At 36.4% G+C, this 27042-nt stretch overlaps 1 pseudogene; it reads left to right on the top strand.

Annotated features, from left to right (window-relative positions):
* The first annotated feature begins 1037 nt into the window (after positions 1-1037).
* Positions 1038-6911, top strand: LOC138163041 (vacuolar protein sorting-associated protein 37A-like; annotated as a pseudogene).
* The last annotated feature ends 20131 nt before the right edge of the window (positions 6912-27042 follow it).

The raw sequence follows: 27042 nt of genomic DNA, 5'->3' as shown, positions 1-27042 counted from the left end.
CTTTATGTGATTGAAGCTACCTTTGACCAATTAAATAAATTCTTTGTTATGTATTACTGATTTACCTAAATGTGGCTTCACAAACTTTACTCTGACTCTGGTCCTCTGGTGACTGACTGCTTGTAGGCAAAACCACCTGATTCATAAAATTTCTATTAGCTACTTTCCTGTTGGTGTCATTCTCACAGCTGTATGTCTTCACAGAAAAAGATGATCACATCATGGAATACACAGAATGTGTTCGTATAAGATATTTACCAACAACTGTGACTCATCTGCAATAACAAGATTCATAATAATAATAATAAAAATAAAAAACAACAACAATTAAAACTCAATTCAGCAAAATTGTATCAAGCATTTCCAATATTCAAGGCAAGGAAATTGAGATCATTATTCTTTGATGCATGAACTCAGACACTTTTTTAAGTTGGAGAGGGCATTTACTACCATATGATTTTGCTTTTTAATTTTTTTCATATTAATTAAATAGTTCTGGACTGGAAAGATCAAATCATATAAATAAATTTTATAGTTTGTGAATGAATAGAACCCAGGTCTTGATTCTCTCTCCATTTTTTTTTCTTTCTCACTAAGCATATTTAGTTTGGCAGATTTATATTTTTAGGGGAACATAACTCAGTCTTTGTTATTTGGTATAATTTTTCATTTAAATACTAAGTTCCATCTTTAAAAAAAACATCTGGCATTAGGTAGATCCAGAAATTATATTTGAATCCTAGTAAATCCATGCAAGTAAATTAAATTTCTATCCCAGGCCTTAGAGATGCACAGCTTGCAAATGTTATTAATACAAAACTTATTTGCTATGTAAAATATAACAAGATTTTGTAGTAACAAGCATCTCCCTGTCAAAGACCTCTTCTTCCAGAACCCATTTATTGCAGCATATTTATCTCCTTACCTCTAGGAGTTACAGTGCTAATAAAAATCATTTATCATTGCTTTGTCTCCTTACATATACAGCATGTTCACTGCCTTGAATATACAAATAGCAATAACTGTAACTGGGGATAATGCAGATGTTTATTCAGGTACAGTATACCTACCACATCTCAGCATAAATGGGAATGGTAAATACCTGTTTAAAGTATAATAAATTGTTTTCCAACTTTCTGGGGGGAGGAGGGGTAACATTCTTCTTCCAATCTCAGATGAGTGAACTATTCTGTTTTTAACCATCTAACAAAATAATTCTATATAGCTGAATAAAATGTTTTGTTTTTAGATTTAGTAGAACAATGATTTATTTTCTGCCACAGGATATAAGATAAACAAAGCTATTATAATGTTAATAAGTACCTACTTAGATTTCATCACCATTATATTGATCCTTTTTTATATCTGCAAAAAACATTTTTTTTTATGAACAGAAGACATTAATATAAACTTTTAGAATTTCTTCACTAAAGCTTTTCACTCTTTCAAAGGAAAAAAAATCATTCAGAAAGTAAGATCCAAATGATTACTTTAAAGTATTTTTCAATGCTAACTCTTCATTACCCATCTAGATTATCAAAGCCAGGAAGCCATTTCAGAAACCCACATGATGTTTCTTCTCACAGCAGCAGAGGAAAGTGCTGAACACCTGCGGAAATAAAACTCAAGACATTAATGCAAGCATTTTTCATTCAATTTCATTCAATCATTCAGTTAAATCCAAAGATGTTGTCCTGTGGCCTAGATTTAAGAAACCAATATTTTATACAGGGAGGAATATACCTCTTAATTCCATTAAATCTGTATTTGTTCATATATCTGAATGCTAACAACACACACACACAGAGTTTCATGGAGCTATTTTCAGAAATGCCCTATGTTTTGGTTTTATTGTAATCTTCTATACAATATTCTATTGTTTCTGTTGCTTGATACATTGACTTAAATACTGACTTACACAAGATGGATTAAGGGTGGATTCACATTTCCAGTCCATATATCACATATCAAAACAGTGGAAGTAGTCATATGAAACCAACCCAGTGGAACAGGTTAGGCATTATCCTATGAAATAGAATATTCATGAAATAAAGCACAATATTTATCTATGAGGAATTAACTGAGGGGAAACTGTTTAAAATAGTTACATGAATCCAAAAGAAAATTAATATGTTTAAATTATTTGACAAAAAAAATTAACAACTTAATTTGGTATCAATGTAAAACAGCATATTAGATATCAAAGATCATAGGTTTCTTTTACAAGTTTTCTTTTTACAAGTTTTATATGTGAGAGACAAAGAGAGAGACACAGTGTGGGGAGAGGGAGATAGAGACAGACAGACAGAGAGAAATAGAGAAAATCAAGGCTTTTGGGTGAAGTAATGGAATAGTATCATAATCATTATCCTTGAAGTCTCTCCTCCCCAAACAAAAAAAAATACATGATCTTGACCACTAACTTGAGCATACCTCCAATACTTTACCATTCTAGCTTTGCAAAGATAGGAAATAAAGAACAAGGAGAAAAGAAGAAAATACTAGTTAAGGAACAGTGGGGGGAAAAAGAAAGAAAATATAGAGAAAAAGATAAAAGTGTTTCCTTTTAGATGTGGGGAAGAATAATTTTAGAAAGACTGCTTCCTTTTGTTGAAGTGTTACATAAAAATTCCCCTTTCAGTGATATGGTATAGAGTTCAGATTGACCATATGTATTATCTAGTCATTATCAATCATTTCATTTTACATATGAGGAAACAGAAGCTCAGATGTTTAATATCCTTTCCATGGTCACAAAGATAACAAATGGTAGAGACAGTGACTATAGATCCAAGCTTCTTTCTGTTTCACAACAATAATAATAATTAGTGTAAAATCATTTTTTCTTTCATTAATTAGTTAATGATAAAATGTTTTAGAAACAAATTCATGGATTAGTAAAACCAATTCATGTGTAGTACTGCCTAACCAACCTACCACAATTTATAGGTCTCTTCCCTCAAAATCAAAAAAAGAAAAGAAAATATCAAAGCAAGTAATGAAAAAAAAATACATTGCCAGTGTGATCTGAAGAAGGTGTCACTACTTGCGGTCTACCCTTTCAATCTTCTTTCTCTGAGAAAAGCAACCAACCATTAATGGGAATAAAGAGAAAAAACATAACAATCACCAAAGAGAGAAAGAGAAGCCAGAAGTCATGATAGCATTCTATAACTTCAGAAGTTTCATTCAGGAGTTTGATACACTGAACCACTTGATATGCAGAGAAACACTTACAAAAGTAAGGACACACTTGGAAGTGACAAATAAATTGCATGCCCACTTTGCTGTCAGTAGTTACCAAGAGAGACTACTTCCCTGCTGTGTAAGACTTGATTTAATGTACATTTAGCTGTTTAGTTTTCTAAATTCAAATAGAAATCAGATATTTCTTGCTTATTTTTCCCCTTTCTTTTTTTCCTGTTTTTATTTCTGAACTCTCACTTCCTTTCCCTTTCTCATCTTTCTCCTCCCTTTCTCTCCCTTCCCTTTTTTCCTTATTTCCTCTCCCCTGTTTTCCTTTCACCTCCCCTCTTCTCCTCTGCATCTTTTCATCTTTATGCCTCTCTCTCTGTCTTTCTCTGTCTCTGAGAGAGAGAGAGAGAGAGACAGAGAGAGAGAGAGAGACAGAGAGAGAGAGAGAGACAGAGAGACAGAGAGAGACAGAGAGACAGAGAGAGACAGAGAACTTCTGGGAAAATAGACAAATTTAAAATTCAATTGCAGTGAGACACAAGACAGAGCCCACTGAGATTGAGGGGTATCTCACAACTCCTGGCACTGAGTCCTTTTACTGTTCATGGAATCCTGACTGAGATCTTAGCTGAATTTCCCTGATGGGGGGGAAAACCCAGTTTGTATTAGAGAGTACATGAACTTGTCAATTCCCAAAACCGCACTTTTGAGTGGTCACCAAGGATCTAATTCCCTGGAGATGTCATAGTTCTTGGGTTGATCTTCTTATCTCTTTAGCTATTCCCATGGCCTTTGAGCACTGCTGCTCTTTTGGCCACTAAAGTCACTGTCATTTTGGTCTGATGAAACTTCAAATAAAATCTTTGTATTTCTTAGACTCACAAGATTCCCTGGACATTCATCTTGAAATACTAATTCACCTTAGATCAATAAGGAATAATCATCACAATTAGGTTTGAGTAGAAGCCTTACCCCATCTACCTCTCAAATACCATGTTTTTCTTGCCTTCTTGCAGCCACAATAGAAAACAAAATGAAGAAGGGGTGGCTTGGGACTTCCCTTTTGTATACTCACCCAATTCTGACTCAGCAACAACTGCTTCATCAGTCCTGTAATGTCCACTTTATAAAATGGAACAAGTCAATTAGTCAAACAGCACTAAAAATAAGTTTATTGCAAGTTTCCAGATGGTAACTTCAACTAAAACAATTGGGGAGACAGGGCCAAGATGGTGGAGTAAAGGCAGGAACTTATCTGCATCCTACCCAAAACATCTCTAACTACCTTTAAATAATGAATCTAAACCATTTCTAGAGAACCCATCAAAAAACTGGAGCGAAACAATTTTTCCAGCCCAAGGTAACTTATAAGGTCAGCAGGAAAGGTCTGTTACACCACAGTGAGAGAGGAGCACAGTCCAGTGCAGGCTGTGCCAGCACAGACCCAGCCCCAGGAAACTAAGAGTAGTCCTTGTAAGCCACTTAATCAGCAGTGGCAGCAGCTGTTTTCAGAGCTCTCAGTCCCTAGATTGTAAGCGGGTCAAACAACTGGTCAGAAGGAGATTACAGGGGTCTATTTGCTAGTACTGATGCCTGATTCTGTTGTTTTGCCGCAGGGTGAGGAGGAGCACTAGCAGCCCAGAGCTCGGGGCCACAATGCAGTGTGTGTGTGTGTGTGTGTGTGTGTGTGTGTGTGTGTGTGTGTGTGTGTGGGTGTGGGTGTGGGAGGGGGGAGGGGGGAGGAGTGTCTCACCAGCCTCCAGCAGCAGAAGCAGTAACTTACAGAGTCCCTCCTCAGTAAACACCGTGTTTCCCCAATAATAAGCCCTCCCCCGAAAATAAGCCCTATTGAGATTGCTACTATAGTGAAGGTGATCCTCTGCACTACACGCTACATTACAGTACCCTCTGTATGCACTGTCGTCCCCCCCCTCCCCCGTGAAATGCACACCACACTCCGAGCTGCATCCAATCAGAGCTGCAGCAGTGAGCGCGTCATCCTGTTCTTCCCCAGTGATTTGCTTATTGAATAAAGGTACATTTTTTTGTTCACATTTACCTGTTTATTAAAATTGCTGTCAATGTTAATTAAAATAAGCCCTCCCCTGAAAATAAGCCCTCTGGTGTTTTTCTATCCAAAAAATTTAATAAGACAGTGTCTTATTATCGGGGAAACACGGCACTAGAGCATAGCTGAAATACAGAAAGATGTAGAGTTCAAATTACCATTCACTGTAAACAATCTTGCAATTAACATTAGTATCTGGTTTCCTCAGGCAAAACCATTGATCAGCGTTTATCCTCCAATACATCATTTAGCAGACAAAAATGGAGTGTATGTTACCTGTTGTAAGGGTTATAGGATTTAAAGATCTTCCATGCCCCATTGGACTTGCTGACGTAGCAGGAAAGGGCAGAGCAAGAGGAAGCAGAAGCCAAGCTAGAGTTCCTGTGGTGGCTGGCAGTGGCGGGATGGCGGTGATGGCGGCGGCAGCAGCAGAGGCAGCGGCACCACAAAGCCCTTTTTGAGTCAGCCAGAATTTCTGCTAAGGACTCCTGCTGAGGACTGCCAGGGGCCGGAGCTGCTGGGAGCAAGCTTCCTGGACGCTGGGTGGTTGCTGTGAGTGGGGAGAGGAGGACCTTTGCCTGAGGTAGCCTGTTCTGTTTTAAAGGCTTGAGAATGTGGGTGCTTTCTACTTTATCTACCTGTGCCAATGTCATAACTACTCTGATGGCTTTCACTTTCTGGTTTTGGGACTCAGTCTTTTGGTATCTTAATAAATTTTCTAGCTTATTCCCCCATATGGCAAGCATGATGTATTTTGTGATGGATAATTATATCAGCATATCTGTAATTTCCATAGGCATTGTGAATATGGCATTGCTGATACACCTGTTCATTAGTAAATAGTTTTACCATGTACTCTTTGGGAAAATATTCAGTCTCTTGAATGAGTTTTGGAAGAATCCTCAAGTTTTGACTCCCAGTTCAGTATTTCCATACCTGTACAGTGGTCCAGCAAGAATGCCTCCTTATGCTGCCAGGCTTTCCCATTTCTCCCCTCATATTTTCTACAGGATGCAAAGAGACCCATGGCTTCTGTACCAGTTACTGACATTGTTTCTCCAGTCTCAAGGTATTCCACTCCAAAACCTATAGCTCCCTCCTATGGATTCCTCTCCATTATGCCATTGCCTGTTCCCACAATAGATGCCCGATGCTGACAGGCAAAAATGGGTGTTGTTACAAAATACCTGATATCCCTTATGGGTCTCCAGAACTCTCAGAGCTCAGCCTGTCACAGTTAGCAGATATGGATGAACAAGGAAGTGTTCCTTGAGCAGTTCACGACTCAGCCCCAGCTGAAGCAGGTCATTAGTGACCAAGGACGACTTGGTAAAGAATATAGAAGATCTTACCCCCCCAAAAAATCTCCTTTTAGGGTCCAGCCTGGAGGCCAAAAGGAAGACTGTCCTCAGCAAATATGAACTGCTCAGTCATGAAACTGGGCTTTGAAAGAGTATACAAATGTAGCATGAGCTTAGCTAGAGCTACGACATGAGTGTCCTTCCAGGTGAAGCTGAAGGTGGCAGCCCATGTGACAGAGGAGGAGGCAGACACTGTCACTGAGGATTTCCAGGGGGAAATGGAAACAGATGACTTCTTCAGAAGCTTCATGGAAAAAAAAGAACAGTTTGCCATTGAGAAGCTTTAGCAGGCTTTAGACACCCACACTCACTTTCATGTTCTACTCTATATTTTCCTGAATACATGAACTGCCAAGATAAGAATGAACAGTCCCAATTAAGCATATTTTAAATAGATGTGATTAAAAACAGGCATTCCATCCTAATGCTTGTATTTTGTGGTAGAGATTAATTGAATCCATTGCATACAACTGGGCCTGATTTTCTTTTTTTTTCTTTTTAAGCAATTGGGGTTAAGTAACTTGATGAAGGTTACATGGCCAGGTGTTTCTGGGTGGGTGCTAAGTGTCTGAGCCCGGGATTCGATCTCCAGGTCTTCTCAACACTGGAGCCGGTGCTCTTACTTGCTGTGCTACCTGGCCGCCCCTTGGGCCTGATTTTCTACAAATTAGGATGCCTTTTCTTATCTTTGAGAAATTTTGCCCTCTTAGCACTAAAAATATCATTTGTATTTGTTGTTGATAAAGTTTTTACCATATTTAAGTTTTTGTTGCTCCTCCCTTATTATTAGAAGTTAAATATCTATGCATGTAATTTTAGATAAAATCAAATTTTTTATAAGTAAATATTATTTTAAAAAAATGAAGAGCAGGATGCTCTCAGAAAAACCTGGAAAAACTTACATGAGCTGATGCAAAGTGAAATATACTATGTCCAAAGTGATGGCAATATTGCAAGAAGATAAGGTGTGAATTACTTCACTACTCTCAGCAATATAATCCATGACAACTCTGAAAGACTTGTGATGAATAAAGTTAGCCCTCCCCAGAGAAAGAACTGGTGGTGTCTGAATACAGATTGAATCATATTTTATTTGCTTTCTTTACTATTTTTGAGGGTTTATCTTTTTGGTCTATGTTTTCTATCACAATATGATTTATAGAAGTGTTTTGGATGACTACAAATATATTACATATTGAATTGCTCGTCTTCTCAATGGGGGTGTGGGGAAGGAAGAAGAGAGAGAATTTGGAACACAAAATTTAAAAAATGAATATTAAAAATTGTTTTTACATTTAGATGGGGAAAAATGAAATACTAAATCAAAAAATTGGGAAATATCTACAAATATTCCAAGGACTGATCTACTCATAGTCCAGTCTACGTACTGTTTGCAATCTTTTCTCCATTTAGCCTTTGTTGTCATCAAAAATATCATTTTGTTGTAGATTTTTATTTCATTATCCATATACCTAATCCAGAAAAGTTACTCCCAGATAGTTTCAGTCACTATGCTCTCCTGGACCTTGTACCATGAAATTTTCTAAAGCATTTTAGAAAATTTAACATGGCACAGGTCAAATGCTCACTGAAACTTAAATAAGGAAATCATAATCACCTCCAAGAGCATAGTAATGTGACTTAAATGTTTCAGAGTTTATGGATTATGTAATACATAAAAATATTTGTCTTTAGGTCTTCCTTACCCCCCCCCAGAAAAAAAATGTACAAATAATATGAAGATTTCAATCTCAGGGTGAAGCCAGAGATATATTTCTCTCATCACAGAAATTAAAGACTTTGCATTGACTGTAAATCATGCCTCCATCCTTTGGGGAAGAAACCAATTATATTTCACTTTATACTTACAGAGCAACATGAACCAGTTGGCATTTGGGAAGATGGGCCTGGACACTTGATCTTTTCCTGAATGGGATCCACCAACTCTGTGTTCGGTAATGTACTAAATGTTGCACAATCTAGCAATCAAAACTATGAACTAATAATGAATAAGTCATTTATCTATTTCAAAGAATGACAGGAGTTTCTACCATAGGATATAAAACAAATTAAACAATCCTACAACACCTTGTTACTGCTTTAGAAGGTGAAGTCACAAGTCTTTGGCTACATATAAATACAGTAAGCTAGCTCAGATTCATCCAGTCCAGCAGTGAAGCTGTCTGGAGTTACAATTTGGAACATTCTAATTTTAGCATTAGAGTCATGTTCCAACCTGAAAAGGAGCTGCTCTTGGAAGAAGAGGGGGTTAAGAGAAGTATCCTCTTCTATCTTCCCTCCCCCATGGACAAGATCACTAAAATCATTATGCTAGTAGCAAATACCAGCTTTACAAGGAAAGAGTAGGAAAGTAGAAGACAACAAATACTGTGAGCGATAGTTGCCCTTGAAAAGGTATCTTTAGGGAATGTGAACTCCTGAAGAGATGAGTAAGCTATGAACTCTATAATGGAACTAACCCATACAGCCCTACAGGGAAATACATTGAAGGGAGATTTGTGAAGGAGAAAAGGACTCCCTATAACCAGGAACTGTATTATCCATTTGCCATATATGTAATCTCATTTATGTTTCTCACTACCTCTGAAATTTAAGATGGTACCTGCTCGCCATACAGACACTCTGTAGATTGTCTGGAGAGTATGTCTCAGACTTCTGTGGGGGGAAAATAAATAAATAAATAAATAAATATATATATATATATATATTTCTTTTTACTACTGTTCCTGCCATCTTAGTAAATCTATATTGTTTAAAATGTTAATCCATTCCACTGACTGAATGTGAATAGGAAGCACGGCACTGGGTGTTTATGAGCTACAAAGTAGAAACCCAGCCTTTCAGCATTACCCATGGACTCATGATAAAAAGTAGTGAACTATCCCTCTGGGGATCCTTGGCCTTGAGTTGGAATCCAGTTTGGGAAGTGACATCATAGCTCCATAGGTTGTATTACACAGGAACATCGCATGCCCTTCTCTGGTTCATATGGGGTACCTTGGAAATTTCTACTAGAATTTGTGGTGTGAATTCCATATGGGAAGGCAAGAACTCTATCACCAAAGAAAGTGAATTAAAGGTGATAATTGAGAGAACTCCAAAGGAACAGAGAGAAACCAATTCCATACCCAATTAACAGAAGCTATGGATTTAGAATCATAGACTCTTACAGAATTAGAAGGAAGCAAAGAATTAATCTAGTGCAACTCAATTACTAATGAATGGATCCTCTCTATAGTATCTTTGCCTCTGTTTGAACATATATACTATCAGGGAGCAGTTCACTCTTTTGCTGTTTAGTTATTTCTAGTCGTGTCTAACTCTTCGTGCCTCCATTTGGGTTTTTCTTGGCAAGATACTAGAGTGGCTTGTCATTCCCTTCTCCAGCTCATTTTTCAGAGGAAAAAACTGAGGTAAACAAGGTCAAGTGACATTCCCAAGGTTACTCAAATGCTTGTAAATGTTTGAGGTCAGACTTGAACTCAGAAAGATGAGTCTGTCTGATTCTAGGCCCAAAACTCTATCCAATATGCCACCTAGCTGCCCAGATAGTTTACTACCCAACCAGAAAATCCATTCCATTTTCATAGAGCTATCCTTATGTGGAAATCTTCTATATTTTTCAGAAATTTTCCTCTTTGTAAATTATGTTCTTTAGTTTTGATTGTATGCTATGGAGACTCTATTCCAGAAGAGGTCAGTCAGTCTATAAAGGGCATGACTGAGTGATACGATTACTCCTACACCCCAAGGTACATGCTTCATAGTTGAGAGTGACCCTTAACTCATAAAAGAGAAAACTGGCCAGAGAGGTTCAGATGAAAATAGCTTCCTTTGCTCAGATGTCTTAAGGCTGTTGGGTCTAATGATCAAGTCATATTCTTAGCAAGAGTTGTTGAAGACTTTTGTCCCACCTCCTCATTCAATGTCTGCTGATAAGTGTTGAATTTTACTTGTCCAGGTGCTTCCTGTTCAGAACTTGCACACCTGATTTAAGGTTTTTTAGTGTCTCTTTTGGCATTTTGGTTACTAAAAGAAACTACTGACCATAAATTTATTGATTATTTGATAGTCTAATTAATAACATGATTGCTAATATCTGGGTACCTTGTCTTTCTCAACACATCCAAGCCCTCCACCAGAAAAAATTCCCAAATATTTGAAAAGCAATTTAAAAAAATAAAGAAAAAGGGTATGGGAAAATGGGAAAAAATCTAAACCTAACTAACTCTCCACCTATATATAGCATTCTAAAAAAAAGTTAACTTTAAGTAATTGTAAAATAATCTCTCTCTCTCTCTCTCTCTCTCTCTCTCACACACACACACACACACACAGGCACATAGATATAGATAGGTAGAGAGATATAGTTGTATACATATATACATTTGGAAAATAATGGTGGTACTGGACACTCAAGTCAATATTTATATCTATATCTCTCTACATTTAGATAAATAAAGATGGATATTTATACTAACCTGAGTGTCCAGTACCACTAGAACTTTCCAAAATTATAATTAATGTTAATAATGATTGAGAATTGCCTGAAGCATTGCATCTCATGTTTAAATTTGCATGTAACTATCATGCAGAGTAAGACACACTAATCAGGAAAACAAATTCCAGAACCCAGGGAATCATTCTCCTGAATGGTTTTTCAAAAAAAGTATTAGATGTTAGAGGCAAGAGTTTTAGAGCATTTCTTTTACAATGTTATAATTTTTGATGTTCATGCCTATATCCACGCCAGGATTAAAGTGAGCTGCATTTTAAGTCTGAAAAAATGTTCATGAAGATTCCCCTAGAGAATTAGTTTCATAAAGTAGTAAGTGCCCAAGGCTAAAATATGCTTTGACTCTTCTGTCCAAGCAAGTTAAGTAAGTCTGTGCAAAAATTAGCCAGCTTTAATCTGTCTCTTATGTGTCAAAACTGTCAAATGAACATGGGCATAGCCCAAACTCAAGATGCTTATGATAAGATTTTGATCCATTGTGATGTGATAGCCCTAAATGCTACATCATGAAGGATGGTCACACCCAGTGAATCCTTAATTCTTCTTAATTCAATTGTTTATTTATCCTTCACCATGCAATAAGGTCAGTCATTTGAATTAAAAACAATAAGTAGTGGAAAAATTATTTCTTATGAAGAAAAGTTTCTACATCATTTCAAATTCCCTGTTGGCTTTCTGACATTTTAGAGGGCTGGTATCCCAGAACTCATCCTTGGTAAGTTTAAAATACCAGAATGATGCCTGTAATTGTTCCTTGAGGGCTGCTTGAATGAAGCTGGAATAATTCTGTATAAATCTTAGATGATCCAATCCAGGAAAGAATAAAAGCTTTGCCAGGTAGCAAAGGAAAATTTAGAAAACTCAACTTGATTTTTGAGAACTCTGCCTTTCTGTGATGTGACACTGTTGACCATCATCTCTTCCTGTACATTTTTTCCCTTCTATGTTTTCATAAAATTACTTTCTCTTGCTTCTTCTATTTGATTTATATTCCTTATTCTCTGTTTGCTAGTCTGTCATCCAAATTATGCTTCCTAACTATGAATATGCCTAGAGATCTCTGAACTGATCCTCTTATTTTTTGCTCTACATTCACATATTCTCTATCTTTGAACTGATCAGTTAGTATGGGCTTAATAATCACCTCTATTCAGTTTAGTCATAGAGCTACATGCCCACCCTTCATCTCTTTCCTAAGATTCACATCTCCAAATCCCTATTAAAGATTTCAAATTGCATCTCAACATCACCATGTCTGACATGAAACTTATTTTCTTTTCCCCAAAGCTCATCCCTCTTACAAATCTCCATATTTCTCTGAAAGTTACTATGATCTTTTCTATCTCCAAAGTTTAAATCTTGTTATCATCTTTGACTCCTCAAACCTCACTCATACCACATATAGTCAGTGGTCAAATCTTACCATTTTTATATCTATATCTATGATCCCTCTCTCTTTCTCTCCTACTCATACTGTTACACCCTAGCTGGATCCCTCATCACCTATTGTCTTTTATGTGGTATGCCTGCTTCAAGACTTGCCCTATCCTAATTCATATGTTCACACAGCTGTCAGAATGATATACCTAAAGAATAATACTGACCATGACTTACTCCCTATGACCTTTATAATCAAATATATATCTCTTAGTTTGACACTTACAACTATTCACATTTGGTCTATAATCTCTCAGAGCATTCATCTCTGTTATTTTATTTGTCTTCTCATAGCATGTGGTCTATCCAGATTGGCCTTCTCACTGTTCCTCAGACACTATATTCTATTTCTAATCACTATTAATTTGTCCTAGCTATTCTTGGGGTCAGAAACATACTTCCTTCATAACCTACAATTTTTAGAAAAAATTCTCTTCAAAACTAACTTCTTGATCCACTTTCTGCATGAAATCTTTCTTGATTGCAGCACCTGTTATTACCTCTTCTCCAAAATTGGCTTGTATTTATTTGTATATATTAATACATGAAAGTCTTATCTCCCCTGAGAGATATGAAATTTCTTGAAAGCAAGGGCTTTTTCATTTTTGTGTTTGAATGTATAGCTCATAGCGCAGTACTTGTCACAAAGTAGATGCTAAGTAAATCTTATTGATTGATTGAATGATAGATAAACAGAGTTTTCCAGATGTCTCCTAAGGTAGATGGAATATAAAAGTACCATATAAAGCCAAGCACAAGCAACTTTCCAAAGGACTGCTGCTGTGAACAGCTTCAAGTTTCTGATTACACAGTATAGTGAACTCTCTATTTATTCAGCAGTAAATTAGAGCAAATCATTCACAGAAAACAAGGTACAGAATTCATTACATACTAATTTATCACTAAAGTGGCCACATAGTTTTGACCAAAATGGTCATATAGTTTTAAACAAAGTACAATTGTTCAGTCATTTAGTAAGTCCTTAATTCAATAGGGACACAAAATACAAACATCAAAGTTCTCCACCCCTAGGTCACAGTAAATCATAATCTCAGTCAGTACACAATATCCAAGTAAAGTCTTCTTTCATCTTGACTCAAAGCTGGCTCTCAGCTTCCATAGTTCCTCTTCCATGGTCCCAGCTCCAATCCACATCTATCCCACTATCACCTGGGATCAAAGAAGGCAGCTCCCAGTTCCTTGTCCTGTTCTTCATCCAGTTCCTTGTCCAGTTCCCATTCCATATTGAAGCTCACAGTGTCCAGTCTACTTCAAGTCCTTTACAATTCCTGTTTCTTGGAATACAAAGCTTAATAGAACTAAAACAATATTCATACACACTGCTGGTACAATTATCAATTCATTATATGCCTGTGAAATCAACTCAGAACCACAAACAAGATCTGAGAACTCAACACAAATAATCAACATAGAAATTAACACAGGGCCACAAACAAGGTCTAAGAGGTCAATGCAAATCATTAGTAAACTCTCAGGACCTCCAAAACCCTCCTCCAGAAGAACTTCTGTAAACAAACAACCATAAAGTCTACTTTCAGGGCTCCTAGTTATGTCCCAGGGCTTCTGTACAAAGTATGACAAACAAACATCAACATATGCAGAAGAGAAAAACATAATGCTAGGAGACTTTCTCCTTCTTGATTGCCACAAGAGTTCTCTTCTCAGTTCTAACTCTCCAGCCTGAGCCTCTCCTTATATGTGGTCATTAGCTTCTCCCTTTCCTGTTGCAGGAGTTCACAAGTTCTAGGGCTCATAGGTTGTGAGATTCACACATTCTGTTTCTTAACAGATTAAGTCTCAAAAGAAACTTGAACTGAAACAAGGTGTTAATTCAATAGCTGAAACAAGGCATAAACTACTTCTGTGCTTGCCAGTACACCATTGCTACAGGAATGTAAATTTTTAAGATCTTCCCTGCCCCTAGGTTAAGTGCACTTGGAGCTTGTAGTAGGAGGTTTGTTTTTCAGAAATGCCCACACCTTGTCTTGTGATTTGGGCAGTGGGTCAAGAGGGTTGTTATATTCTCTGAGCCAGGGGAAGGCTATATAAGCCCTCAGGGACTTTACTTTGGGACTCACTTCATGAAGTGTTGTGTGATTTGACCAGATGAGACTCTGGGCAGCTGTTGAGAGACACTGGCTTTGAAAACCCATATCTTGATGTTGCTCTCTCTGATAACTGTGATTTGGGATGGATGTAATAGTTGGATAGATTGAAAGCCTGTCTGCTTGATCTGTTTCTCTGTCTTGTAACTTCTGTCTATATACTCTGAAGTTCTGGGTCCTGACCTTTTTCCCCTGAACTAGGTAAACAATATAAGTTTGATTGATTAAAGTAAGCTTTTTAAACCATTTTGAGTCGCTTTCCTTTAGAAAAACAGATCTAAGAACCTGTGTTGGCAGCCACCCTGGGGATGCTAGAGTGCTTGCTGCTACAACCATCACCTGACTATTTTTGGATACTGTACTCTTGATATTTCCATCTAAGATTAGGAAGTGTTTTGGTGATTGTATGACAGTGCAGATTCATATTTTCCTTGAAATCTACTATGATCCCCTAGTCTTTTTCATGATAATCTATCATCTTCATCTTGTGTAAGTACTATGTCTTTAAGGAACCCAAGTTTAGAATTTTCTTTTATCCTCAAAAAATTGCATCCCTTAATATTTATTATATAGTTATCCAATTTTCATTTTGTTTTTCATGATACGAATGATTTGGTTCATAATGTTGCTTGCCCAGTCTTATAGTGATTGGCATATTGAGGACTAGATTCTTTCCCTTACTATTGCCTCCTTAGCTGAACTAATGTCTGGCCTATACTATTTTGTCAAACTGTCAGGTGAGATATATATATATATATGTGTGTGTGTGTGTGTGTGTGTGTGTGTATACACATATACACAGATAGATAGATAGATTGCTATAGATAGATAGATACAGTGCCTACTGTGTGCCAGGCACTGTGTTAAGACGTGGGGACAAAAAAGAGGCAAAAAAATACAATCTCTGCCCTCAAGAAACTCATAATCTAATAATAAAATTACTATTACACTTTAAGTTTTACAAAGGATTGCTCATGTATTATCTCATTTAATCCTCACAACTATCTCAGTAGATTGATACTATAGAAATTATCATCCTGACTTTACTGATGTGGAAATTAATGCCTAGAGGGAGCCTTTTCTGTGCTCATGGAATGATCATTAGGGGCAAGATTCAAAGCTAAATATTCCTCTACTCGGCCTTAATGCTTTCTATTGTACTATACTTTGTCACTTAAATGTTTGTTGTTGTTGTTTTTGTTTTAATTTGCCCAATATGAACAAATTCAGTAACCTTTTTTGTCTATTTTAAATGTAGCCTATGTCTCTGTGGTTTGTAGAATTGACAGAAACAGAATCAGATAGGTTTTCTAGGTCATTATGCCAACCAACTGCTGAGAAATAAATAGGATAATTTCACAGTTAATCCAATTTTGTAGTAAAACTCTCTAAAGAATGTTGCCCCCACCTCCAAATCAGATGAACCATGAAACAATCTGATTGATTTTTCAAGCCAGCTTTGACAGGCAAGAAGTTGATATGGCCATTCAGACTACTTCAACCATATATGTCTGCATAGAGCTATACTGAGACTTAATTCAGAATCTGAATAAATTTTGGTATGATTAAACTATAATTGTTGACATTTTAAAAAGACACAAGCACCAGACTACAAAGTAAATATGTTGGTATATTTTTAGCTTTTGCCCATTTTGAAACTTCTACATGGAGAATTTGTATGGACTTACATATAACCTTGCTTCTATAAAAATATATGTTTATTTACTAGAAAATAACAGAATTTCAGAAGTGGAAGGGACCTAGTTAGCATCTAGTCTAATCTCCTTATTTTACAAATGAGAAAAATGAGGGCTAAAGGAAGAGAAATAACTTGTCCAATATCACACACCTAGTTTTTGGAAGAATTAAGATTCATAATCAAAGTTATAGAATTTTAGAGTTGGAAGGAAACATACACACACTCACACACACATATACACACACACACATATAAACATAAGTGTGTGTGTATTATACACACACATATGAGGCACTCCATGAAGTCTACCTATGCCACACCTACAACATTTCCTCTGGTACTGAAGATTTTCTAAGAAAAAAAAAATAGCTGAAAAATAACTAAAAATAGAAAAATGGTCCAGACATTTTGGACCATAATGTTAAATACAGCAGGTGAATCAAAGACACCAAAGTAGAATTAATTATCTTTTTTAAAAATTGAAAATAAATTTGTTACATTTTTGTTTGCCATTACTGAAATGTCTGTATATTTTTATATCAGGAACTTAGAATAATGATAAAAATTTAATCAAAACTCTAAGAAAGAATAAAAATGAAAAAAAAACCCTGATCTATTTGAGAAAAAAATCTATTAATGCCCAAAACAGTACGATATAGTTGAATGGATCACAATAAAGAGATATTTCATTTCCCAGGATTTTTTGTTATAAGGTTTATCAAACACTACATTTCAACATGTGCATAATTTTCAGTCTTGCTTTATTTCATTGATTGAACTGAATTATTTTTGGGCTTTGTTCTAGCATCAAGTAGTTTTAATAATTATTTTTCATTTCAGGTAGAAATCTGGCAGTACCAAGATTTTTCCATGCTACTTTTATTTTATTATATCTTTCATGTTTCTTGACATTGTAATTTTCACAAATGTTATTCATTTATTATTAATTTGTCAAGTTCTCTAAAGAAGTTCTATAGCAATTTGATCAGCATAGTACACAATCTGTATGGTTGTTTGAATTCTCCTGCCATTTTCATTTTATTAATTTGTCCCAGTTATGAATACAGAATGTCTCTCCCATTATTTAGGTGTTGTGTTATTTGTACACAAAAGTGATCATGTGGTTCAATGATCAGAACTGTTCAAACACTGGTCCTGTTGCCACCATTCTTGAACTGGCTCACTGGCTAGATTGTTTTCTTAATACAAATGCCCTTTCTCTGGATTAGGAAATAATATCAAAGGATATATAATGTTCTCTATCGATATCTATATTTTTTTCTCTGTCAGTCAGAAATAAACCTATTAAAAATGTCTTAGTTTAAAATATATTACTCTTTTCTTCAGAGATGTTCCATCTTTTCAATTGTCATTTTTTCACTCTCTTTTATTATTTTTTAGTTTACATCATTCATTTCCACAAGATTTTGAGTTACAAATTTTCTCTCCATTTTTCCCCTACCCACCACCCCAAAACAGTGATCACACTAATTATCCCCTCCCCCAATCTGCTCTTTCCCATATCGTCACCCATCCTACCTCTGACTTTCCAGTAGGGCAGAGAAGATCTCTAAGCCCAGTGCCAGTATATTTTATTTCCCAGTTACATGTAAAATAATAACAATAATAATAACAATAACAATAATAATAATATATTTAAACATTTTATTTTAAAACTTTGAATTCGAGATGCTTTCCCTTCCTCCATTGTCACCCACCATTTCTAAGAAGATAAGAAGATAATTCAATATAGGTTATACATGTGTAGCTATGCAAAACATTTCAATAGTGGATATATTGCTAAGCCCAACTATATTTCCCTCCATCTTATCCCACACCCCACTTGTTCTATTCTCTACTTTGATCCCATCCCTTTTCAAAAGTGGGTGCTTCCAACTTCCCTCCTCACTACTCTCCTTTAGGGTGAGATGCCCTGTTTAATGTGTATATCATTCCCGCCCTAAGCCAAATTAAATAAGAATAAGGTTGGCTCATTCCTTTTTGCCTTCCTATTTTCCCCTCCATTGTAACCATATTTGCTTGCCCCATCTCCTCTCATTAATTTCCTCTCTCACCTCTTAATTTTACCTTTTAAGTATCATCCCTTCCTATTAAATTGGTCCTGTGCCCTCTATGTATACCTGTAGACATATATATACACACTCACATATGTATTCATACACCCATATACCCTTCTATATAAACATATATATGTATGCATGCACACACACATACACACACACACATATATATATATATTTATATATACACATTTCTTTTCCCTTCAACTATTCTCACACTAAGAAAAGTTTCATAAATTAAAATTATTGTTTTTCCAGGTAGTTAGTAGTAAGTAAAGTAAATAGTTCAAATAAAATTTGAAGTTCAAGTAAATAGGTTAACTTTCATAAGTTCTTTATGATTTCTTTTCCATGTTACCTTCTCTTACTTCTTGTATCTAGGTGTTAAATTATCTATGCAATTCTGGTTTTTTCATCAAGAATGCTTGAAAGTCCTCTATTCCATTGATTGACCATATTTCCCCCCTTGGAACATGACTCACAGTTTTGCTGGGTAGGTGATTCTTGGTTTTAACCTCAGCTGCTTTGACCTCTGGAATATCATATTCCAAGCCTTTCTATCCCTCAGTGTAGAAGCTGCCAGATACTGTGTTATCCTGATTGTGTTTCCACAGTATTCAAATTGTTTCTTCCTGAATGCTTGCAATATTTTCTGTTTGATCTGGGAACTCACAAAACTGGCTATAACATTCATAAAATTTTTCTTTTGGGGATCTTTTTCAGGAGGTGATTGATGGATTCTTTCAACCTCTCTTTTGCCCTCAGTTTCTAAAACAGGGCAATTTTCCTCGAGAATTACTTAAAGGATGATTACTAGGTTTTTTTGTTTGTTTGTTTATCATGGCTTTCCACTAGTCTGATAATTTTTAAATTAACTCTCCTGAATCTATTTTCCAGGTCAGTGGTTTGTCCAATGAGATACTTCACATTGCCTTCAATTTTTTTTTTCATTTGTTTGGATCTGTTTAATAGTATCTTGATTTCTCATAAAGTCACTAGCTTCCATTTACTCCAGTCTAATTCTGAAGGAATGATTCTTTTCAGTGAGCTTTTCACATTCTTTTTCCATCTGGCAAATTAAACATTTTAAGCCATTCTTCTCCTCATTGGCTTTTTGAGCCTCTTTTGCCAGCTGAGTTAGTTTATTTTTTAAGATATTTTCTTCAGTCAGGTTGTTGACTCTCATTTCATAATTTTCTCGCATCATTCTAATTTCTTTTTCCAATTATTCCTCCACTTCTCTTATTTGGTTTTTCAAAATCCTTTTAAAGCTCCTCTGTGTCCTGTAACCAGCTCATATTTTTCTTGGAAGTTTTTGGTGCAGGAGTTCTGACTTCCCTGTCTTCTTCCTGTTTCATGATTTGATCATTTTTGTTCCCAAAATGGGAGTCTAATGTCAGATTGCTCTGCTTGCTTTGCATCCTTTGCTTGCTCTTGTTGCCACTCAATTACTTCACTTTTGAGCTTTTTGCCACAGTAGACCTCTGCTACCAGAAAGGAGATCTTTGTCCCAAATTGCTGGTGTTCTTGCAACTGCTGGAGCTATTAGTTCTGTTCCCTATCTGAAGCCTCCACAAGTTCTGGCAAACTCGTCCCACACTCCAAGACCTCCACCCTAGAAAGAAATCCAGATGCAAGCAGATTAAAGCAAGAGCACTTACCCCTCAGACTGGTTGTTTGGTCCCCCTACAATCTGCAGGCCAGGAACTCTGAAGCAGTCAAGAGGCAGGCAGTTGCATGGCCACCACACCTAAGCTTCTTCTCCCTCCAGGGGGTAAAGGCCAGACCCCACTCCTGAACACCCTCTTCCTGAAGTCTACACTTTACTAAACTCTCACTTTGTCCTTAGCTTCTATGAGTTTATAATTCTGGAAATCACCACAGCTGCTGGTGATCTGAAGTCCCGCAAGTTGGTGGCTGGTTGTGGCCACTCTGAGACTAAAACCTCTGGCTCATGTGGGGCTGGGTTTGGCTCCCAGAGTATTGCTTTAGCACATTCCTGCCAGCTTGCTGGGCTGTCATCAGCAGTAGGTTAGCTTCTCTCTGTCATTTTGTGCCTTCTGTAGCCCCAAAGTTTGTTTAGAGTCATTTTTTACATGAATTGGAGTAGGTGGGAGTGGCAGAAGTCCTATTTCTACTCTGCCATCTTGACTCTGCCCCTCCAACTGTCATTTTTTAAAGCTGCATTTCTGGTAAGTATATACAGAATAGCACAATCATATAGTTCACACTGTTTATAAATGTAAAATAAACATTTTTTTCCGAAGAAAAGTAAAAAAACAATCACCCTCAATTCTTTACCTTGTGCCAAAAAAGAGAAAGTGTTTGGTCTTTTATGAGAGATCCAAAGCAGAGAAACAAAATAAGAAATCCTATTCTTTTGTCTCTAGTCTGGGAAGATTTGGCAACGCAGCTTTTGTCTCAACATTCCTTATACACCATCAGCCTAAACATTATTCCTAGAGTCATGGAGCTATTTCTTGTTGTGACTATAAATGTGTTTCTGCTGGACCAGTTTCACTGACTTTTTCAGTGTCTCCAACTCCTTTGCAATCTGCTCCAGGTCCATGTATTTTCAGTATGAATTATTTGGCACTGGGTCCCTCTTTAAGCTTCGTTTATATCTAAATTCTCTAATCTAGCTTCATTGGACAGTTGCCATCTGTATTAGCTCCAGTTTTAAACTCAGTTCCAATTTGCACACAAGAGTACTGTGCTCTTTCAGAAAGAGTAGATGTGTCTACCCAAGGATTAGCAGAATCTCTACCTGTTCAGCTCCTTTGGAAACTGGTATAGTGTTGAGACCTGCCACCTAGTGTGCAGGAGATGGGATTGCATGATTGTTCACACAAAGAGGAATCTCTCTTAAATATTAGCCTCTTGACAACTTGTTAAGGTATGGAGCAACATCCCAATAGTGAAAGACTTTACATGAGCATATGGTGAATGTTCAGGACAATTCTCAAATCTTCATAAAGGCAGCAAGGAAGAGTAAACAGAGTGTTGAATTAGGAGTAACTGAGACCTGTGTTTGAATCTCACCTCAAACCCATATTATCCATGTTACCATTGAGAAGTAATTTTATTTCTTTAGATCTTAGTATCCTATTCCTCAAAATGAAAGTATCGAACTCCATGACTTATACATTTTCTTCCTTCCCTATATCAATAATGCTATGATTTCCTTAGCTTAGGTCATAACCAATAAGTGAGCATTTGCCCAGTTATACCCAAGTGCATCCTTCAGGATACAGCATTTTCCAGTTTGCTTTTGTCATCTCTGTCACTGAAAATGAATGGATGGGGGAAAGGTATTAGAGATTATTTATCCCCTAGGGGGTATATTCATTGCCTCTACTAACACTTCAGCTCAGGGATTTGCCTAGATTTTTCTGACCCTTTCATATACAAAGAAGCTACCCAAAGTCTCACATTCTTTAGAACAGGGCTTCTTTATATAAAGTCTTTGATTTTACACACATGACCACACACAGTGTATTTATACACATACATATATAAACATATTTGCACATGTGCACATAGATATATACCTGCACACATATATTTAGCTTTTTCTGTATATATGTATACATTCACTCACATATATACACACATACCTACATATACATACCTTGATAACTGTATTTCAATGTGTTTCCTTTGATTCTAAGTTTTTCCTGTATTTTATCTTAGGAATTTGAAAATAGTTTTCCTGAGAAGCATCCAGGTAACATGCCAAAGGAATCTGTGACATGTACAATAATGAAGTATCTGTTTTAGAAGGTATAAAATGATTCACTCCAATATGAAACAGGCTTACACTTTACAAGGTGAAAATTTAAACCAAAAAAGACAACGCAATATGTGTAAATATAGTTTGTAGTTGTATTTACATAAGCCCTATGGTACTATTCTCTTAGAAGTTTTACTTCAATATATTTCAACTATCTTATTGAGGTTTTGAGGTAATTAAGACAAGCTAATTTTAGATAGGTGAAAAGAAGGAGGGAGGGAGAGAGAGAGAAAGAAAGAGGGAGAGAGAGAGAGAGAGAGAGAGAGACAGAGAGAGAGAGAGAGAGAGAGAGAGAGAGAGAGAGAGAGAGAGAGAGAGAGAGATGTATGTATGTGTATATATGTAAGTATTGTATGACTGGAACCCAACCAAGTCTATTTTGTTTCCATCTTTTGTGCTGCAATATACATCAACAATAAATTACATTTCTTGTAATATTTAATTTCCAGATTCTATATAGAAACTGGATTAAAGATACTGGGAATCATTCTCAAATTTTTTTAGTCTCAAAGATTAGCTTAGTAATAAATTTTGAAGTAAGGATTAAAAAAAAACATCAAATAGTAGAAAAAATCAACTTCCTTCTAATTAGGTCATGGTGGAAGAAGTCAGGAGAGTCAGGAACCATAGCAATATGAATTGGTACAAAGTGGTATAGGACTGAAGAAGAGAAATAGATTACCTCTCAGTAGCTCATCATTCCAATCTTAGAAACAGTAAAATTTTAACTGGACTTTAGGCAATGGTTTGGAACAAGTGGAAATTCAATGGGTGAAAATTGAGAAAGAAGGCAGGTAAGATAGAGGAGACCAGAGGTCAAAGATACAGAAATGAGAGGGCAACTAGTAAACTTGGAAAAGGAGAACAGATTGACTGGAATGGAATTGTGTGTGTGTGTGTGAGTGTGTGTGTGGTTTCTTCTAGCACTTCTTAGTAATATATTCACTGATACTTCTCTCCAGTATAATCTCAGAATGACACAATTTATTAAAAATCCTAGGAATGAAATCCCAATAATAAAGCTTCATTTAAAAATAATCAAATAACACAATTCACTATAAAGAAACATAATAATAAAGGAAGTGAAAATCCATCAGGAAATACCTAGAAGTTAAAATGTGCTGAAAATTTTAAACTATCATACCAAAAGAAAACCCTATGAATATTCATTATTCTCAACAAGAATTCTTTTACATTTTCTTTCAGTATTTACATAATATTAAGATAATTTATATTATTACTTAAAATACCCTTGTTCCTTACATGGCCTTTTCTCTTGTGTTTTAACTATATCTGATATGTAGATATAGGCCTGATATATAGATATAGATCTCATATAAATATGGCATTCAAAAGAAGAGATCACTCAGTGTTCTGTGTCATACTTCCAGTGATTTTTTCTCATAAATATGTACAATATAGTATTAAAGACACTGCAGCAACTATATTAGATGAATTCCATCCCTCTAAACATGTATAAATATGTAACCTCACTTAAAAGATTTCTTATAAAAATGGAAACTATACAGGAAGTAAAAAGGAGAAAAGAGAAAGAACAGAAGAGAAAGTCACAATTTAAAATATTGTCTTTTGGATTGAACCTTGAATATGTCCTGATAATAGAGAGGAAATAAACATCAAGGTTTTTGAGCACTATATGATAGACCAGACTCAAATTTTGAGCAAGGAAAGCAGGTGTCCATAGAAGGGTATAGAACACACCTGGGGAGAAAATGGTAGAGGAACGTAAGTCTCAGAATTATAGTGTTGATTACAACAATTTAACATTGAACAATGTGAATCTAGCTGCCAGCAGAAAGACTGAGAGAAAGGTGAAGAAAGACAATTACAAAGCATCTTAGAGTTTCCATTTTACTGCGTGTCAAAAATGTGTTTTTTAAGATATGAAGAATATGGAAGCAAAGGAAAGTAACAAGATGAGTCCAAAAGTATGACATGGCCTGAGAAGAATAATGCCAGAAGTGCTAAGGCTTACAAGGAACTGTGGCTGGTAAGAATAGCTAAGAATACCCCCCCTCCAAAAAAAGTGCTTGTTTCTGTTTCAAAAGTTATGGGGTGGGGGCAGAGCCAAAATGGTGGCACAGAAACAGGAAAAGTCCAAGCACTTCCCCCATAACCACTTCAAATACCTATAAAAAGTGACTCTAAAAAAACTTTAGGGCTACAGAACCCACAAAGTGACAGAGAGAAAAAATAGTATCTCCCACTGCAGACAGCCCAGCAGGGGTAGAGGAAGGGTTCATCACAGCTCACTGGGAGCAGAGCTCAGCCCCATCTGAACCCACAGTTTTAGCCTCTAGGCAGCCCAAACCAGCCACACCAAGAGAGAAAATGGGAGAGAAGATCACCAGAAGCTGTGGCAGTTGCCAGAAATATCAACCCATAAATGCCAAAGAAAAAGTGGGAGGTGAGTGCAGAATTAGGGAACAGGGAATCTGAGACTGTGGTCCAGCCTATGCCTCCCTGAAGTAAAAGAGGCTGAGGTATGGTGGCTGTAGCCATGTGGCTGCTTCAGAGCTCTTTGCTGCAGAGGGTAGGGGGACCAAGCAACACTTCTGAGGGGTAATATTACCAAGCAGGTAATATCCTGCTTGGATAAGAATTGCTGTTTGGGTAGACATCCAGGGGTGTGTGACCAGTAAGCCAGAGTGTGTGGAGGCTTCAGAGAGGTCAGGCAACTAATACCTTCAGCAGCTGCAAAAAAGCCCAGCACCTTGGGACAAAGCTCTCCTCTCTGGAAGCTGTGTTCTACAGAGGAAAAATGCTCAAAAGTAAAGTAATTGAATGGCAAAATGAGCAAGCAAAGGAAGCAAAGCAAGCACAGCACTCTGACTTTGAATTCCTTTTTTTGGGGGAGGGGGGCAAAAGGATAAAAGCATAGAATGGGAGGAAGACAATGAAGTCAGAACTCCTGCACAAAAAGTTTCAAAGAAAAATATAAACTGGTTAGAGGCCCTAGATGAGCTCAAGAAGGACTGAAAACAAAATAAGAGAAGTGGAGGAAAAATTGGGAAGGGAAATGAGAATAATGCAAGAAAATAATGAAAAGTGAGTCAACATCCTGACTAAAGAAAATAACACCTTAATAATAGACTAACTCAAATGACAAAAGAGGCTCAAAAAGGCATTGAGGAGAAGAATGCCTTAAAAATGAGAATTTGCCAGATGGAAAAATAATTCCAAAAGCTCATTGAGGAACATCATTCCTTCAAAATTAGATTGGAGCAAATGGAAGCTAGTGACTTTATGAGAAATCAAGAGACTATCAAACAGATTCAAACAAATGAAAAAATTGAAGGCAATGTGAAATATCTCACTGGAAAAACCACTGACCTTGAAAATAGATCAAGGAGAGATAATTTAAACATTATTGGACTACGTGAAAGCCATGATTGAAAAAACAACCTAGAAATCATCCTTAAAGAAATTCTTAAGGAAAACTGCCCTGATGTTTCAGTACCAGGGGGAAAAATAGAGGTTGAAAGAATCCATCAATTACCTCCTGAAAAAGATCCTAAAAAGAAAACTCCTAGGAATATTACAGCCAGGTTCTGCAGTTTCCAGATCAAGGAGCAAATATTACAAGCAGTAAGGAAGAAACAATTTGAACACTGTGCAAACACTATCAAGAAAACACAGGATCTGGCAGCTTCTACGTTGATGGATGGAAGGGCTTGGAATATGATATTCCAGTGGTCAAAAGAGTTGGGATTAAAACCAAAAATCACCTACCCAGCAAAACTGAGTGTCATGTTTCAGGGGAAAATATGGTCATTCAATAGAATAGAGGACTTTCAAACATTCTTGATGAAAAAACCATAGTTGAATAGAAATTTTGACATTCAGATACAACAAACAAGAGAAGCATGAGAAGGTAAACTTGGTAAGTAACTTATCAAAGTTGAAATATTTACATTCCTACATGGAAAAAAGATAATTGAAAGTTATGAAACTTTTATCAGTATGAGAATAGTTGAATGGAATATAAATGTGTGTATAAATGAGGGTTTATGGGCACATGAATACATATGTGAGTGTGTGTATATATGTATACAGGTATAAGTAGAAAGAGGGCACAGGACCAATTGAATAAGAAGAGATGATATTTAAAAGGTGAAATTGAGAGGTTAGAGAAGAATACAATGAGAGAAGATGGGGAGAGACAGAATAGGGCAAATTATATTATATAGCAGATTTAAGGAAAAACTGTTACAATGGAGGGGGAGAACTACAAGGAAAAAGAGAATGGGTCAACCTAATTTTCATTGAATTTGGGTTAGGGATGGAATAACATACACACTAAATAGGGTATCTCACCCTACATGGGAGTGGGAAGGAAGGGAATGAGAGGGGGAATAATGGAGGGGAGGGACATTAGAAGCACACACTTTTGAAAATGGACAGGGTCAACGTAGAGAATAGAAAAAGTGGGGGGCAGGATAGGATGGAAGGAAATACAGTCAGTCTCTCACAATATACCCACTATGGAAATGTTTTGCATAGCTACACATTTACAACCTTTATTGAATTGACGATCTTCCCAGTAAGGGTCGGTGACAAGGGAGTAAGGGAAAGAATCTGGAATTCAAAGTTTTAAAATCAAGTATTTAAAATACACACATATATATATATACAAGCAACTGGGAAATAAGATATACAGGCACTGTGGTATAGAGATATATCTTGCCCTACTGGAAACTCAGAGGGTGGATAGGGGAGGATAT

This window comes from Petaurus breviceps, unplaced genomic scaffold (assembly GCF_028583685.1).
Source record: "Petaurus breviceps papuanus isolate PSGF00001 unplaced genomic scaffold, PetGlider_PUasm1.0 187, whole genome shotgun sequence".
Classification (NCBI taxonomy): Eukaryota; Metazoa; Chordata; class Mammalia; order Diprotodontia; family Petauridae; genus Petaurus; species Petaurus breviceps.
Note: the sequence above shows the minus strand (reverse complement) of the source record. Positions and strands in the feature narration are given on the sequence as shown.